We start from the raw sequence: 15,364 nt of genomic DNA, 5'->3' as shown, positions 1-15,364 counted from the left end.
TCAAGAATGAAAAACCAATAGAGAAAGTCATACCAGGCGCTATGCAACACCTAAAAATTTACTATCAAGTACATAGAAATCTGAAGAAATAATATTATCCTGAGCCTTTGCAAATGAATAAAAGTAGCAATAAAATGGTTGATGTAACATGAGGAGAACAAGAAAATCGGTATCTCATTTATTCAGTCTGAACCACACAAATAAAAACAAGGAAAAACACTTTAAATCAGAAAAGACAAAACATACATAGTACAAACCTTCCGAATAAGAATAGCAAAGTCAAGACTCATGAAATTAGTCTTGAGTAGACTATAATTTTTGGAACTCCAATACAAAAGATCAATAATCTTGCAACACAAATTAGGCAAGAACATTGATGCTTTGCAAGAACCCAAGTTCAAAATTCATTTCTCAATGAAAGAAACTAATAAAGACAAAATAAAGTTTTGTAATGAAAAAATTGAAGTCAAATAGTCTTGAGCTCTTGGTAATTACCACTACTAAAATGAAAGGAATGACTCCAAGATCCTTCTTTTCAATTTGTCTATACCACCAATGTGACTAAGATCACAGCGCACAGAGACACGATCATAAATTCAAGCTTCAAGGAGACAATATCATAATTCAATCCATTTGTCATATCATGTATTAAAATTGGACTAATGATGGTTTCAAGAAGAACTAAGCTGAAAATCTTGGTGGTGGAAAGATCTCTTTAAAGTGTGCAAGGAGGGAGGAGGAAAATGATGGTTTCAAGAAGAACTAAGCTGAAAACTAGGGTGTGGAGACAAAGTAAAGTTATGGGAGGAGGTGTGGGTTGGGAGCTCTGATCTCAAATCCTTGTTTCCAAGACTGTTCTCCCTATCCTTAAAACAGGGGCAAACGGTGGGTGAAGTTGGCGTGTGGATTAATTCGGATTGGAGATGGAGGCTGACATGGAGGCGTGCCAGATTTGAGTGGGAATCATCACTGGAAGCAGACCTCTTTACACTGTTATCAGGGGCACTAATGAGAAGGAATGACGTGGATGTGCAGGTGTGGGGGAAGGAAGAACCAGCCCTTTTTTTTCTGTGAATTCTGCTTATGAGTGCCTTGCCAAGCAGTCTCGTGGAACCCAATCCGATGTGTTTAATCTCCTTTGGAAGACTAAGGCATTCCCAAATGTGATCGTGACAGCTTGGAGAGTGTTGTTGGATAGAATCCCAACAAGGGTGAGTTTGAGTAGGAGAGGGGTAATGATGGAATCTACGTTATGTGCAATGTGTCAGCTTAAGGAGGAGTCTTGTCAACATATCTTCTTGGAGTGTAAATACGCACAATGGGTATGGTCCTTGTGCTTCAAATGGATAGGTATCTCTTCTGTTCAACAAAATGATTTAATTATGCACTTTATGAGTTTTTATCTGAGCAATGCTAGTAAGAAGCAAAACCTGGTATGGAAAGGTGTTTGGGCATCTGTTATTAGGTGTATCTGGGACCAAAGGAACCTGATTGTATTCAAAAAAGGGCTAGTAGATGCGGAGGAGGTGTTTCAGAAGGCTCAACTCAAATCCTGGCTTTGGATGAAACACAAGGTGCATTTCTTTACTTATTCTTTCGTAGACTGGATTCTTAATCCAATGCTTTGCATTAGAAGTTATAATTAGTACTCCCAGGTGCCAAGAGTTTTAAGACTACGACCTATACTGGATTTATAGTTGGTTGGAGGTGTTGGTGGGTTTGTCACGGCCTGCAGCTAGTGCAAGATGGAAAGGACATATGTGCTTGTATGCAAGGGAGTCAAAAGGAATGTTAAGGACATGATGAAAGATTCTGTTTTGATGTGTCTTATAACAGACCAATAGAGGCAAGGTGTATGCTGGTTCAGGGTTCTTTATGCAGGAAACAAAAACTGTGTTTTTTTATGTGGTGTTTTGGTTGTTGTGGAAATCCCTAAGTGTGTTTGCTGATCAACTAGTGGTCTCACATGTAGATGGTAGCAGTAGAGGTTGTGGTGGGGATTCAGACATGTTGGGGGATGTAACTCGAAGTTGTAAACTCCAACCAATCTAAGTGCGAGATAGACCTTGGCAAGTAGGAACTTGGTTTCTGTTAAAAGTGAGCTTGAAAGGAGCAAACAAGGAGAAGCCAAAGTCCAAAAAGGAGTGAATGGAAGATGCTGCATTGAAGTGATTAATTCTGTGACAAGTGCTACAATCGTGCCACTGCAAGTTGGGTAGAAGGAATGTCAATGAGGTGGTGGAGACAACCAATTTTGGTGTATTTTGATGGTTTTGTAGCTGCAGTTTGCAGTGCTTATAGCATTCCAATACAAGCACGGTGCTAGCTGAAATAGGATGTTTAACTTATGCAACAAACATTATCTATCTATTGCTTCTGTGGTGTTTATTCATCTCTTTATTCTTGGAGATTCTTAATGTGGTTTGGTTTATGTAAAAGAGTTGAGATACCCCTTTTGTATCCCTCTTAATTTAATTTCATTCTTTGCTGATAAAAAAAAGCATGGTAAATCAAGAAAACAGCACGGCAAAATCAGCAAGAGCTGAGAAATATAGACGACAAAAAGATGGTGTCTGCTTCCACATAATATATAGAGATCTCATGTTGGAATAGAGAGGCATCACCCGTTACCATAGCCTCGAGGGGAGGCGTTGCTCATAGCACACGAAGATTACAAAGAGAACAATCCAAATACTTTTGTTTCGCTTCTTTATCATATTAGAGATAAAACTAAATAGAACTCTCATGTACTGTTGTTTCTCATTTGGAGATAGAACTAAATGGAGCTCTCATATACTGTTGTTTCTCATCTTCTCATTCGCATATTGGGGACAGAACCGAATCATATAACGCAAGAAGATTATGACAACTTTCCAAATATTGTTGTTTCTCATTCGCATATTGGGAGAGAACCGAATCATAGTGCAAGAAGATTACGACAAAAAACATTCCAAATAATCTTGTTTCTCTTTCTCATTTTCTTATTCTCATATATGGAGAGAGAACTGAATCATAGCACAGGAAGATTGCCAGAAAACATTCCAACTACTGTTGTTTCTCATTCTCATATTAGAGATAATTGGAGATAAAACTAAATAGAGCTCTCAATTTCTCATTCTCCCTTTGGAGATAGAACTAAATACAACTCTAATGTTGCAGATCATTCTCATATTGGAAGATAGAAGAGATCATCATATGTCATATTCAGAATGTAATCCAGAACTATTAAAAACAATACAATGCAAGATTCATTTGTCAATGCAGCAAACAAAACACTACAAAATCAAATTGTCCAATGCTCTTGATTATTTAGTAAATGAAGTAATAACTAAGAAAATGACCTTTCAAATTTGCTACACCAAAGCAAATCCAAAATTAATTCAGTACTGTAAAACTAAAGATCAATAATTCACTCCTTAATTTCAATTGCACCATGTAAAAGGTTCAAATTTCACTATGAATCCAGGACTGGTAAAAGCTACGAGAAGCCTAAATTACTTAGAAATGGATAACTTAAAAAAGAGTAAAAATTGTGAAAAAAATGCATATGGGGCAATAGAGAAAGAAGCAAGTGTTCACACAAGTGTCATGGCTGAACAGGACAAGAAACATAAACTTTTAATAGCCATGATATATTTTTTTTATCTTTTTTTCACTATTAATTCAGTACTTCATATAAGTAGTTAAAAATTCTGCCAGACAAGTCCTCCCCAAATTACACGACCTCTAAACCCACAAGAATTGCCAGACTGCCAGTCAAACTACAAGGTTAGCAATGAATCCAACCAAAACTTAGAATCCAAACAAGAAGTTTAGTCAGTCACAAATAAAGACACAAGAATGGTAAGGGTAACAAAACCTAAAGCTTCACAAATGTCCTGGTAAGTGTTTCCACATCCTACCTCACATATCAGTCTGGAAAAATACGCTCAATCCACAAAGTTTCAAATAGAGGGGAGACATCTTCCCTGAGCATTTTATTGTTACTAACCTATGATTTGCTGAAAAAGAATCAACATATTCACATATCAAACCGCTAGATTTGTCATATTTCAATAATTAGACAAAAACAATATTCAAATTTATGTTTTTTAATCCTCAACCAGAATCCCCTGTTGAAAAGGAACTAACAGAAAGTTACATATGATAGATCTCTGTCATCAAATAAATAACTACATCCAAACTCAAGTAGGCATCTGTCATCAAAGAGAATGGATCTCCTTCCGGTATTCAGATAGCCTCACCTCACTTCCAAATAACACATCAATCCTCGAATGAATAACCACATCACTTCCAAGTAACACATCCTGAGATCGCATTGAATTAAATACTATAGCTGATAAGAAAGAAACAAAGGTTGTATTGACAACAAAGAACATGAAAGGAAACAAAACTCTCTTTGCGATTAAATGACTCAGTTGCTGAAAGAAATGTCTGAGTGTGAACTAGAAAGAGAAAATTAAATGGCTGACACAGACGTTTACAATGCCTGTCATAAAGAGGTAAGCATTCCCAGTCCACAAGTTTATCCGTGCATAATAGCATCAAAGAAAATAATAAACACAGAATAAAACCAAAGTTCCACAGGGTCCAGATCCACTGTTTTCCAAACCTACACCACCAATTCATTTTATCCCATGATAAATTATGCAAGAACAAGTTCAAAATTCATTTGTCGATGCAGGAATCAATAAAAAAACTAAACTAAATTGTCAAAGCAAAATACAACTACTATGAAATTTAAAAAAAAAATGTTAGAGAATCATTAGCCAACAAAGGACTTCTAGATTACTTTTCCAACAACAATAACTATTAAAGGTAATAAAACAACCATGAATAATTATATAACTACCAAGAATAATTTTATAATCAAATGATCATATTAATAAAGCAATTAAGTAATTCAATGAAAAATAAAACTAGCAAAAATATATATATATATATATATATTTAGGGTTTAGGGTTTAGGGTTTACACATTGTTGGTAGTTGGACAATTCCTAATCCAAAAACCCAAACTCTACCCAAACCCTACCCTGTCAAAACAACAACCAAAAATTCAGGGGAAATCATAAGAGATCATGAAATCATGTTGATGGTACTTGAACAATTCCAAATCTAAGAGACCCGTGACTTCCTCGAAGACCTGCTCTGTCAAAACAATAGATCCAGAAAAAATATCTTTTGAAGATAGTAAACATACTAAAGGCTTTTAAAGAGAAGTCCACATTTCTAGAATGAGCTCTTACTGGATCAAATGAACGAACAATAATGTTAGCCATCCAATCTTCTGCAAAAATTATTGGAGAACTGATCCCTTTTGCAAATAAATAAACTTGAACAATTCACACTGCGAGACACAATTATGATAATAGGTATCAGCTCTGAAACTACTGATCCTCTGAAGCACTTGTAAAGCCTGTTACCAAGAGCCATAAAACCTTCCAGACAACATGATCCATTAGACGTAGCATGAAACATAATGCAAACATCACTGCAGAAAAACAAATGGTAACGGAAAATCCTTATATTTGGTGATCAAATCTGAAAATATCAAATAGAGAGGAAATCCTAAACCAATTTTTTTATTTTGATAGATCTTTGTCACCACATAAAAAACTGCATTCAAATAGCTAGTCACGAATTAACACAAACTAAGGCTTTAATTGATCCGCATGTTTCTACATGTCCTCACACATCCATTGCTTGTCTTACCGGTAAATAGAAAAAATTCAAGAAAACTTAAAACACTTGTTCCATGGGAGGAATTTTAGAAAATATTAGACGAATTCTTAAACTCAGAAATCAACTCATTAAAGGTTCGATGAGATCCAAACATTGTTTGAATACAATCATAAACCACTGTAGAAAAACAAATCACAATTCAATCCTAATGTTGGTAATCAATTCCTTAGAAGTTAAATAAAAGGGGAAACCTCATATAGAAGAAATTAGGCTATTATGAGTGGTTGTCGTTTCAAATTGAACTTTCTCATGGTAGCGCTCAAACAAATCCTATTCCAAAAGCATTGTTGCTAAAAAATATCCAAATAAAACTGGATATACTTGTACATCGTATAAAAAAATTACCATGCAATATTAAAGAGACTCTCTAAATTTCAGAGAAACAAAGTTGTCTCATACTACTCCAACTATAGAAGCGTAATGCCTTGAGATTGGTTCAGTTTTTGAAATGCAAACAAGGAAATCCAATACTGTCAACATACCAGACATTACTGAAAATTGAAACCTAACCAAAACCCACAGAAGAAGATAGCAAGTCCAGAATGATCAGATAAAACCAAGGAAGTCGTAGTCTCCTAATAATAAGTTTGTGACACAAAATTTCCAAAAACATCGTTGCATACAAACTTAAGATCGGTTACAGTTCTGTATGCTGCAAAGGGATTAATGCAACACCTGGATTGGGTAGAGAAATATAATAACAAAGAAAATTACTTTATCAAGAGTTCTTCGTCGTTTTCACTGGAATTAACAAATTCACCTCCAAAACTTCATTATCTTTTTCACATACAATTCCTGTCCAAATAGAACAAATATTAAACAAATTCACCTCCAAAACTCCATTATCTTTCTCACCTACAATTCCTGTCCAAATAGAACAAATATGAAAAAAATGAACGGTTTGGAAAACTAATAAAAGAAGTCCAATTATCCAATGTCAGGCATAACGTTGGACTTTCAATCCCAAGTGGCTACAGAAATATTTTGAAAACACTCAACTCAATAAACAATAAAGGAAAAAAAAGAAAAAAAATCTATAACTGCTTGAATAGACATGTTAGTCGTCCCACTATATTCCATCACTGGTTGAGTTAATCAACTGAAAGAGAAACCTCAGATAAAGACTCAATGTGTTGCAAACAAATAAATGCAAATTTCAAAACTCAAGGAACGAGAAACACATATGGAGATTGTTGAAACAAAAGTGAAGCATTTAAACAATTTCAATTTCAGGATCATTCTTATACTAATTTCAGCGTAAGAGTTACATGCAAAAAGTCCAAAGAAGTTCACAACTCAACCCATATGTTCGGGATCAAGAATAATGAATCGAAAGGTTTTGGAAAATTATTAAAAGAACAAAAGACCTATATAGAACAAAAGACCTATATTATAGAATTATGCAGAGAAGTCATCAAAATTAAATAGTAGAACTTTTCAAACCAAGAAGCAAACCATCAAATCAAAGAGTAAAGTTCAACTGTACTTGTCTCATTCTCATCCCACAATGCCTCTTAGAAACATACATTATCAAAATACAACCAAGATTATAATCAAACCAACAAGTTACAAACAAGATTATAATCAAACCGACAAGTTGAGCCAGTTAAAAATTAAATCAGTTGAACACAACAATGTCCTGGTGAAAGAAACATTTAGCTTCACCACAGAATTTCGACCCACCATTTTTACATCCTACACCACACTTCATTGCTTAGCTTTCCTGTAAGGCCAATGAATTCAAGAAAACTATAATCAATAACGGTAGATGATGGAGGACCTAGACGCATCACTCTTGCTTAGATACATACAATGAAATACCTTCCAACTATCCAGCCAATAAGAGAAACTGTAGACATTCCAAATCGAGCAAATAAGAAAAATAGTGAGTAGAAAAGTAATAAAACCTGAAGCTTCACAATATGTCCAACAAACATCCATGGTAAGTGTTCATTCCAACACAAATAGAAAAAGATAATCAGATCATCAAAGTCAAAGGCCCAATTACAAGAACTCCCGCTCCACAAGAGTAGCAAAAAGAATAACAGCAAAGAAAATAATGAATGCAATTTTTTTTTTATCAGCATAATAAATGTAAAGATAATAAAACCTAAACTTTAACTGTATCTCCATCCGCTGTTTCCAAAACCTGACCCCTACATCCTTCATGTAAAAGCTCAACAAGTCTCATTGCAAAGCTCAACAAGTCTCATGGCAAAGCTCAAGAAGAATCATGGCAAAGCTCAAAGTTCACTACAACACAAGTAGAAGATAATCAAATCATCAAAGTCAAAGGCCCAATTACAAGAACTCCCACTCCACAAGAGTAGCAAAAAGAATAACAACAACGAAAATAATGAATGCAAAGATAATAAAACCTAAACTTTAACTGTATCTCCATCCACTGTTTCCAAAACCTGAACCCTACATCCTTCATGTAAAAGCTCAAGAAGATTCATGGCAAAGCTCAAGAAGACTCATGGCAAAGCTCACGAAGACTCATGGCAAAGCTCAAGAAGTCTCGTGACGAAGCTCAAGAAGTCTCATGGCAAAGCTGAAGAAGACTCATGGCAAAGCTCAAGAAGACTCATGGCAAAGCACAAGAAGACTCATGGCAAAGCTCAAGAAGACTCATGGCAGCTCACAAAGACTCATGGCAGCTCACAAAGACTCATGGCAAAGCACAAGAAGACTCATGGCAGCTCACAAAGACTCATGGCAGCTCACGAAGACTCATGGCAAAGCTCAAGAAGTCTCATGGCAAAGCTCAAAGTTCAGTACAACACAAGTAGAAGATAATCAAATCATCAAAGTCAAAGGCCCAATTACAAGAACTCCGACTCCACAAGAGTAGCAAAAAGAATAACAGCAAAGAAAATAATGAATGCAAAGATGTTTTTTATCAGCATCATAAATGCAAAGTTAATAAAACCTAAAGTTTAACTGGTGGCAAAGCTCAAGAAGACTCGTGGCAATTTGAGAAAACTAATCTTCTTAAAAAGATGACATGACAAAGTACAGAAACAATAAGAAAATTCACAAATATCAAGGGAAGCCACAAATTCAAAACCAAGAGCACGAAGAAGATTACAAAAACACTTTGAAATACTATTGTAGATAAACAACAGTTCAGCCCATATGTTAGGTGATCAAGTCCAAAAACATTAAATAATAAAGACCAAAATCAGCAAGGGACTAAGATTGAGAAATATAGTTAGAAATAAGATACAGTCTGCTTCCATATCCTATCACAAATACTGAGACCCCAACCCGAAAGAAGTAAATAGAGCTCTCATGTTGGAGCTTTCCTTTTGGAATAGGTCACTCATAGCCTTGAGAGATAGTTTTTCATTCTCATATTGGAAATATAACTAAATATTACTGTCATTATGGAGAACATTCTCATTTTGGAAGATAGTTGGGATCATGAGATAAAGGATAAGCATAATTAAGAATCGCCCTAGCTTAGACACACAGTGACTGACACGTGTAGCTTCCTACTATTCAACCAATAAGAGAGAATATAGCCATTTCAAATCAAGCACATAAGATAGTGAATGGAAACATAATAAAACCTAAAGCTTCACAAGTCCAATAATCTACGGCAATTGCCTCCACAATCCAACAGACATCCATAGTAAGTCAGTGCAACATGTAGAAAGTCACTGCAACATGTAGAAGAAGATAATCAAAGTCGAAGACACAAACACAAATGTCAAAGCCTCTCATAGTCATATAGTGCCTGTCTACAAGAACCCCACTCCTCAAGTTTAGCCAAAAGAATAACCGCAAAGATAATAAAACCTAAAGTTTCACTGGACCGCCATTCACTGTTTCTGATACCAGCCCACATTTATATTGCCTTCCAATAAAAGCCGAACAAGAATCATGGGGATTCGAGAAAGCTAACCTCTTTTAAAGAGATGATATGACATAGTATAGAAAGGTTAAGGTAAATTCAAAATTTCAAAACCAAGGGAGCCGCTCATAGGCTCGACACAACACGGAAAGATTCCAAGAAACACTTCCAAATATTACAGTAGAGAAACCAGTTCACAGTTCAACCCATATGGTTGGTGACAAAGTCCAAAATTACTCAAATACCTTCAAATGATTCATTGGTTGTGTTAGTTGTAAAGCCCAAGAATTAAAGAAAACCATTGACACCCTTAATAGAAGTTATAGAAACTAGACAAGATGAATTCAAGAAAGAAAAGCCAATAGAGAAAGTCCTACTAGGCGCTCTTAATAGAAGCTATAGAAACTAGAGAAGATGAATCCATAAATTCAAGAATGAAAAGCCAAAGAGAAAGTCATACCAGGCTCAATGCTATGCAACACCTGGATCAATTGGCCTTTCTGAACTATTATGTTTTTCATTTCATCCATAGACAAAAAAGATTTAAAACTCGCCATCATCACAAAGAATCACATTCGGCGTAAATGAATCACAATCCGATAAAAGCACATTGATCACTTACTAATAATTCTTAATAACTCTTCTATCCCACGACGCAAACATCATGTAATTCCACAAAACCTTATTGAGAATCATCAAAGCAATACCAACAAACTGATCTTGGATATTGACCAAAACATAATATTTCAATCGGGGTTTCAGTTTCACGCTGTAGGATTTGGTTTCAACTCTGGAGATTTCCAAAAAGATGGTAAGTTACAGAAGAGAGAAGAGTACATTTGACGCTTGAAATTGGAGAGTTGGAATGGCTAGAAATTGTGTTTCTTTGTTCACTGTTACTGTCTTTATATATAAGAGAGGATTTTGGGCGCCAACTCACTTAGCGGGAAAGTTTGTAATATAATAAATTCTCTAACCGTTATTCTCTAAACATTATTTTAGATACTATAACTTTAGTATTAATTTTTTTTCATGAGGATGTTTATTTAAATTAAGTCATAAATAAATAGTTTGAATAATAAAACTAAAGTTATATGCGATGGGTAATATTAATATTATATAATGTAGCTGGACAAAAGTTATTGTCATCCACACTTAATGTTTTATTTTTATTTTTTTTAAGGGAAAGAGACTATGATCTCACCAATAATTAATAGCATAAATTATAAAAATAATTTACATAAAAAGAACTTTTAATATAAATAGTTATATATTATAAGTTCCATCGATTTTTTTATATTTCAAAAACAAATAATTTTTATTATTAAATAATGGTGATCTTTTAATAAATATACTGTATATTAATTTAAGGTATTTTTCATCTGTTATTATCAATTGTAAATCCAATTTTCAAAACAGTTTTAGTCGGCAACAATTTTATACAGATGAAATAAGAACAACTTTAAATTCATACTTTAGTAAGTATGTTTTTCTTAGAGTGTAAAAAAGACGATTTAATATAAAAATTTGACTCATAAATTATAGGTCGTTATCATATTTTCAAGAGAATAATTTCAAATACATAAAAATTAATAAGAATTTGTTTGATCTCTTCTATTATAATATTTTTTATTTATTGCAACTACAAAAATATATACACAATTCAATTATAATTTAGAATATAATTCAGTGTAAGTAAAAGAAAATATATATTTTTAGAAAAGTCTGTTAAAATTTTAGATTTTCAAATAAAGCAATTTCATGATAAAAATATAAATATAGTCGTTTTTTTAAGATTTCATATACATAATTCCAATTCAGAGATGAAAAAAAAAAGATAAGAAATTATATTTTAATATTTTTTGTAAATAATATAATTTCTGAATGATACAATTTTGTTGTTGTTGAGAATAATTGTAATTTTTTCTGCCTTCACTTTCTTTCCTTTTGTTAAAATATCATTCTGTTAGTGTATTTGTATTAGAATATTATTCTGTTACTGCAGCTATTCTATTTTTTCTCTTTTCTGTTTTTGGGCTCTTTGTGGGTTTTTGGGCTCTTACTAGTGCCTATATTGGCTTGTTCTTCCTGCACCCCCACGTTTTTCTTCCTGCACCCCCACAATTTTCAATATTCCAACATTAACCTTGAGCAAAAATTTGAAAAGGGCAACGTTCAGCACTTCCACAGTCACTGCTCATCTTCATCCTTGGGTTTCAAGTGTTGCGGAGGTTCTTCATAATTGTTGGAAGAAAGGCGGAGGAGTACACAACGTTGCCGAACTGTTGTCTGGGTTATAGAGGTAAGAGTAAAGGTTTTTTTTAAGAAACACGGTGGTTATGGAAATTTCGGGATTACCGGATATCGGAATCCGGTAATACCTTCCGGATTCATGAATCCGGAATAAATGAAATAATGTGTTCCGGATGAGGGGGTGTTCCAGAAGTAAAATGCAATAATATGTTGTTCTCCGGATTTGTGAATCTGGAAGCTAAAATTTCATTACGGATGGGTTGATCCGGTACAGTATTTTGTGTTATGGATTCATGAATCCGGAATGCTTTACTTGCATTATGGAGTTATGAATCCGGAATTGTAAAGAACACAGATTCATTCCTTGAAAGGAATATAAAAACTGGAAAGTGAAATAAATATTAAAACTTCAAACTAACCAGAGAAAAATATACAAGGAATAAGCATATATGGTAAAGATGTTATAACAATAACTACAAGACTTTACTAATTTCAACTCCAAGACTAGTGGATGCCTCTCTTACAGCTTGAAGAATTAGTACTAAGGAGTGACATGGGTGAAAATGAAAGAAAAAAGGGTGTTAAACTTCACCTAAATCCAGAACACTACCGGATTCCTAAATCCGGAATACTACCTGATCCTTACATCCAGGAAACTAACGGATCCACAAATCCGGGAAACTACCGGATCCCCAAATTCGAAAACTTACCGGATTCTGTGATTTGGAATGTGAAATAATATTTACGGAAACAACAATCCATGAAAAAAACGGATACCAAAATCCGAAACACATGAATGTACCTTTATGAATGAGAGATGGATGAGATTTGGAAGAAGAAGCTATTGCAAGAGATTGCTGCTGAAGAAGACCTGTGCTATCGAAGAAGACGGCCGGCCACCACGCACAAATGACCATCATTTTAACTTTTTAGGGTTTTATTACATCAAGGGTAATTTTGTAATTTCAAAAATTTTAAAGGGCAATTTTGTCTTTGCACAAGACTGTGGGGGTGCAGGAAGAAACACCCGCCTATATTCTTTTGGCTTCTTCTTCCTACACCCCTACATTTTTTTCCTGCACCCCCAAAATTTTGTAAATCCCAAAACTGACCTTCACCTTTTATTTTAAAAAAACTAGAGTTTTTTAGGTTACCAGATATTGGGATCCGGGAGTGTGCTACGGATTCATCAATCCAGAAGTGATTCGTGTTCTTTTTCAAATAAAGGGGTGTTTCAAAAGCAACTTGTTGATTTCTGGATTACTGAATCCAGAAGTCTAATTTTTGTTACGGATTGATGGATCCGGAAGATTACCGGATTCACCAATCCGGAAGATTACCAGATTCACCAATTCGGAAGATTTATGGATTTCCCAATTCAAAATGCAAAAAAATAAATGCGGATTTCCTATTCCATAAAATTACCAAATTGCATTGTCCGGAAGAAGAAAGAGTATTGTGGGTCTTATGTGTATTTTGGAATTTTTAAAAAATAATAGGGATATTTTTGTCTTTACATTACATTGTGGGGGTGCAGGAAGAAAAACGTAGGGGTGCAAGAAGAAATTGCCTATTCTTTTACCTTTTGTAAAAACACATGACACTGTACATTTTCATAGATTGATTAATGAAACCCTCTTTCACTCATCTTTTCTCTCTCTCAAAGCTTCTCCTCATTTTTTCTCTGAACTTCTCTGTATTCACGATTCTTGTTTTGACACTCTCTTTTACTGCAATTGGCCATTTTCATGACCTTTCATTCTACTTTTCTGCTTTTCACACTTCATTTATTTTAAATTTTGATCACACCCTACAATAGCTAAAGATTTAGAAATTATTTTTATCTAATTAGATTTTCAAAACAAGATAAGTTCTTATTTACCCTGAATATTCTTTATTTTTTATTTTCTTATAATTATGTCATCCATCTTGGTAAAATTAGTTGCCAAAAGCGATCATCAACTTGATTAACCTTTTATTCAAATTTAATTAAGTTTGAATATTTTGCTTTAGGTCTTTAAATTTTGAGTGGTTCTTTTGCTTGAGGTAGATTTTTTCTTGAAATAAGGAATTTCACGTAAGAAAAAATAATTATATTTTTGGCAGATCCTTAGCATAATAAAATAAACTAAAGAGTGATGTGAACACTTCATGCCCTATTTGATGTTGTGTGTTGTTGAACTTATTTTTAATGTTTGAGTTTGAATTGGTTTTAAGGTACAACTTTAAAAATGACTTTGTATTATTGCAATAGTTGATATTTTTCTCCAACAAGTCAATTCTTGCTCGAGCGAAAGTAACCATGCACTCAAACTTGTGTTTTAACACTATTTTTGCTAAAGAATCAAATTCATTGATGAGACAAGAAGAAAAAAAAGTTTTTTTTTTTAAGTTGAGCGGGAATATTTTAGCTTGAGCAGAAATGGATTAAATATCCTTAATGTATAAATTCATGTATGATTTATATAGTTTTTTAATAATGAAATTATATTACAATAAACTTTGTAATAAGTGTACAATAAATTTGGGGGTGTTACATTTATGGTATTAGAGTTGTTCGTCCTTAGGATAACCTGAAGGTAGTGGGTATGAATGGTAATGCAGGTCCGTCCGCCTTGCATTTGGCCCATAAAATACAGGCCAAGTTGGTTCGTCCTGTGTAAAATATATTAGTTGCTTTTATTGGCCCGCCTCGCATGCTAGCTAACCCACGAGCCGATCCACATAAGATTTTTTTTTTAATTAATGAAAAAAAATTAAATATAATTTTTTAATAAACTTTTGTTTTGTTTATTAATTTTTTTTTCTTATTTAAATGAATTAGGTAATAATAGTTTCATAGTATTATTCTCACGACACATGTAATAAAATATGGATAAAAAAATTATAATAATATTTTGATTTTCAATGAAGTTTGAATTTTGATCATACTAATAAATTGACTAATAAATATTTTTTTAAATATATACGTTTCAAAGATAATACAGGTAGACACATGATTACTATTCTAATTTAAAATATATATATATATATAATATTATTATTATATTTAAATTTTATTATAAAAAGGCTAAAGTTTGACTAGTGCATTTAACATTTGAATATTGAAACCTAGACAATTTATGCATTTTAAAAAGGAAAAAAAAAACTATTATAAAATTTCATGAAGGTGTTATGAACTAGGGATTGAGGAAAGTTTCTTCTTGCAGCTATATATAGTTATAGATTGTACAATAGTCTAGATTGTACAGTTTATAATACAATTTTGTATTACAGATTATAAATTTTAGAATGAATAAGTCTATAATTTTTTAGAATATGTGGGTTATGAGTCAGCCTATCCCGTTGGCCCGTGTGGACTGCGAGTTATGCGAGGTGAACCTAAGCAAGTCAACAAGTTGAAATATGATGCCTGCATTGTTTTTTTTTTATCAGCAATAAATGAATAAAATTAAGGGGGATACTTAAGGGGTATCCCAACCCGTATACTACAACCACAAAGTTACAC

The 15,364-nt window shown here is 33.6% G+C and overlaps 1 long non-coding RNA gene across 7 annotated transcripts; it reads right to left on the bottom strand.

Annotated features, from left to right (window-relative positions):
* Positions 1-3,829: 3,829 nt before the first annotated feature.
* On the bottom strand, positions 3,830-12,845 carry LOC137807475 (uncharacterized). 7 transcript variants are annotated; one of them, XR_011080537.1, is made up of 3 exons: positions 12,659-12,845; positions 7,556-7,997; positions 3,830-7,467 (listed from the first exon to the last, which is right to left on the bottom strand). It is a non-coding gene; the product is annotated as an uncharacterized lncRNA (long non-coding RNA). The 7 variants fall into 7 exon arrangements; XR_011080534.1 differs by lacking the exon at positions 12,659-12,845 and having other exon boundaries at positions 3,830-6,539; positions 7,428-7,467; positions 7,556-10,488; XR_011080538.1 differs by lacking the exon at positions 12,659-12,845 and having other exon boundaries at positions 3,830-6,539; positions 7,428-7,467; positions 7,566-10,488.
* Positions 12,846-15,364: the final 2,519 nt, after the last annotated feature.

This window comes from Phaseolus vulgaris, chromosome 3, assembly GCF_000499845.2.
Source record: "Phaseolus vulgaris cultivar G19833 chromosome 3, P. vulgaris v2.0, whole genome shotgun sequence".
In the NCBI taxonomy this organism is placed as follows: domain Eukaryota; kingdom Viridiplantae; phylum Streptophyta; class Magnoliopsida; order Fabales; family Fabaceae; genus Phaseolus; species Phaseolus vulgaris.
The sequence above is the reverse complement of the archived record's forward strand: the minus strand, read 5'-3'. Positions and strand labels throughout refer to the sequence as shown.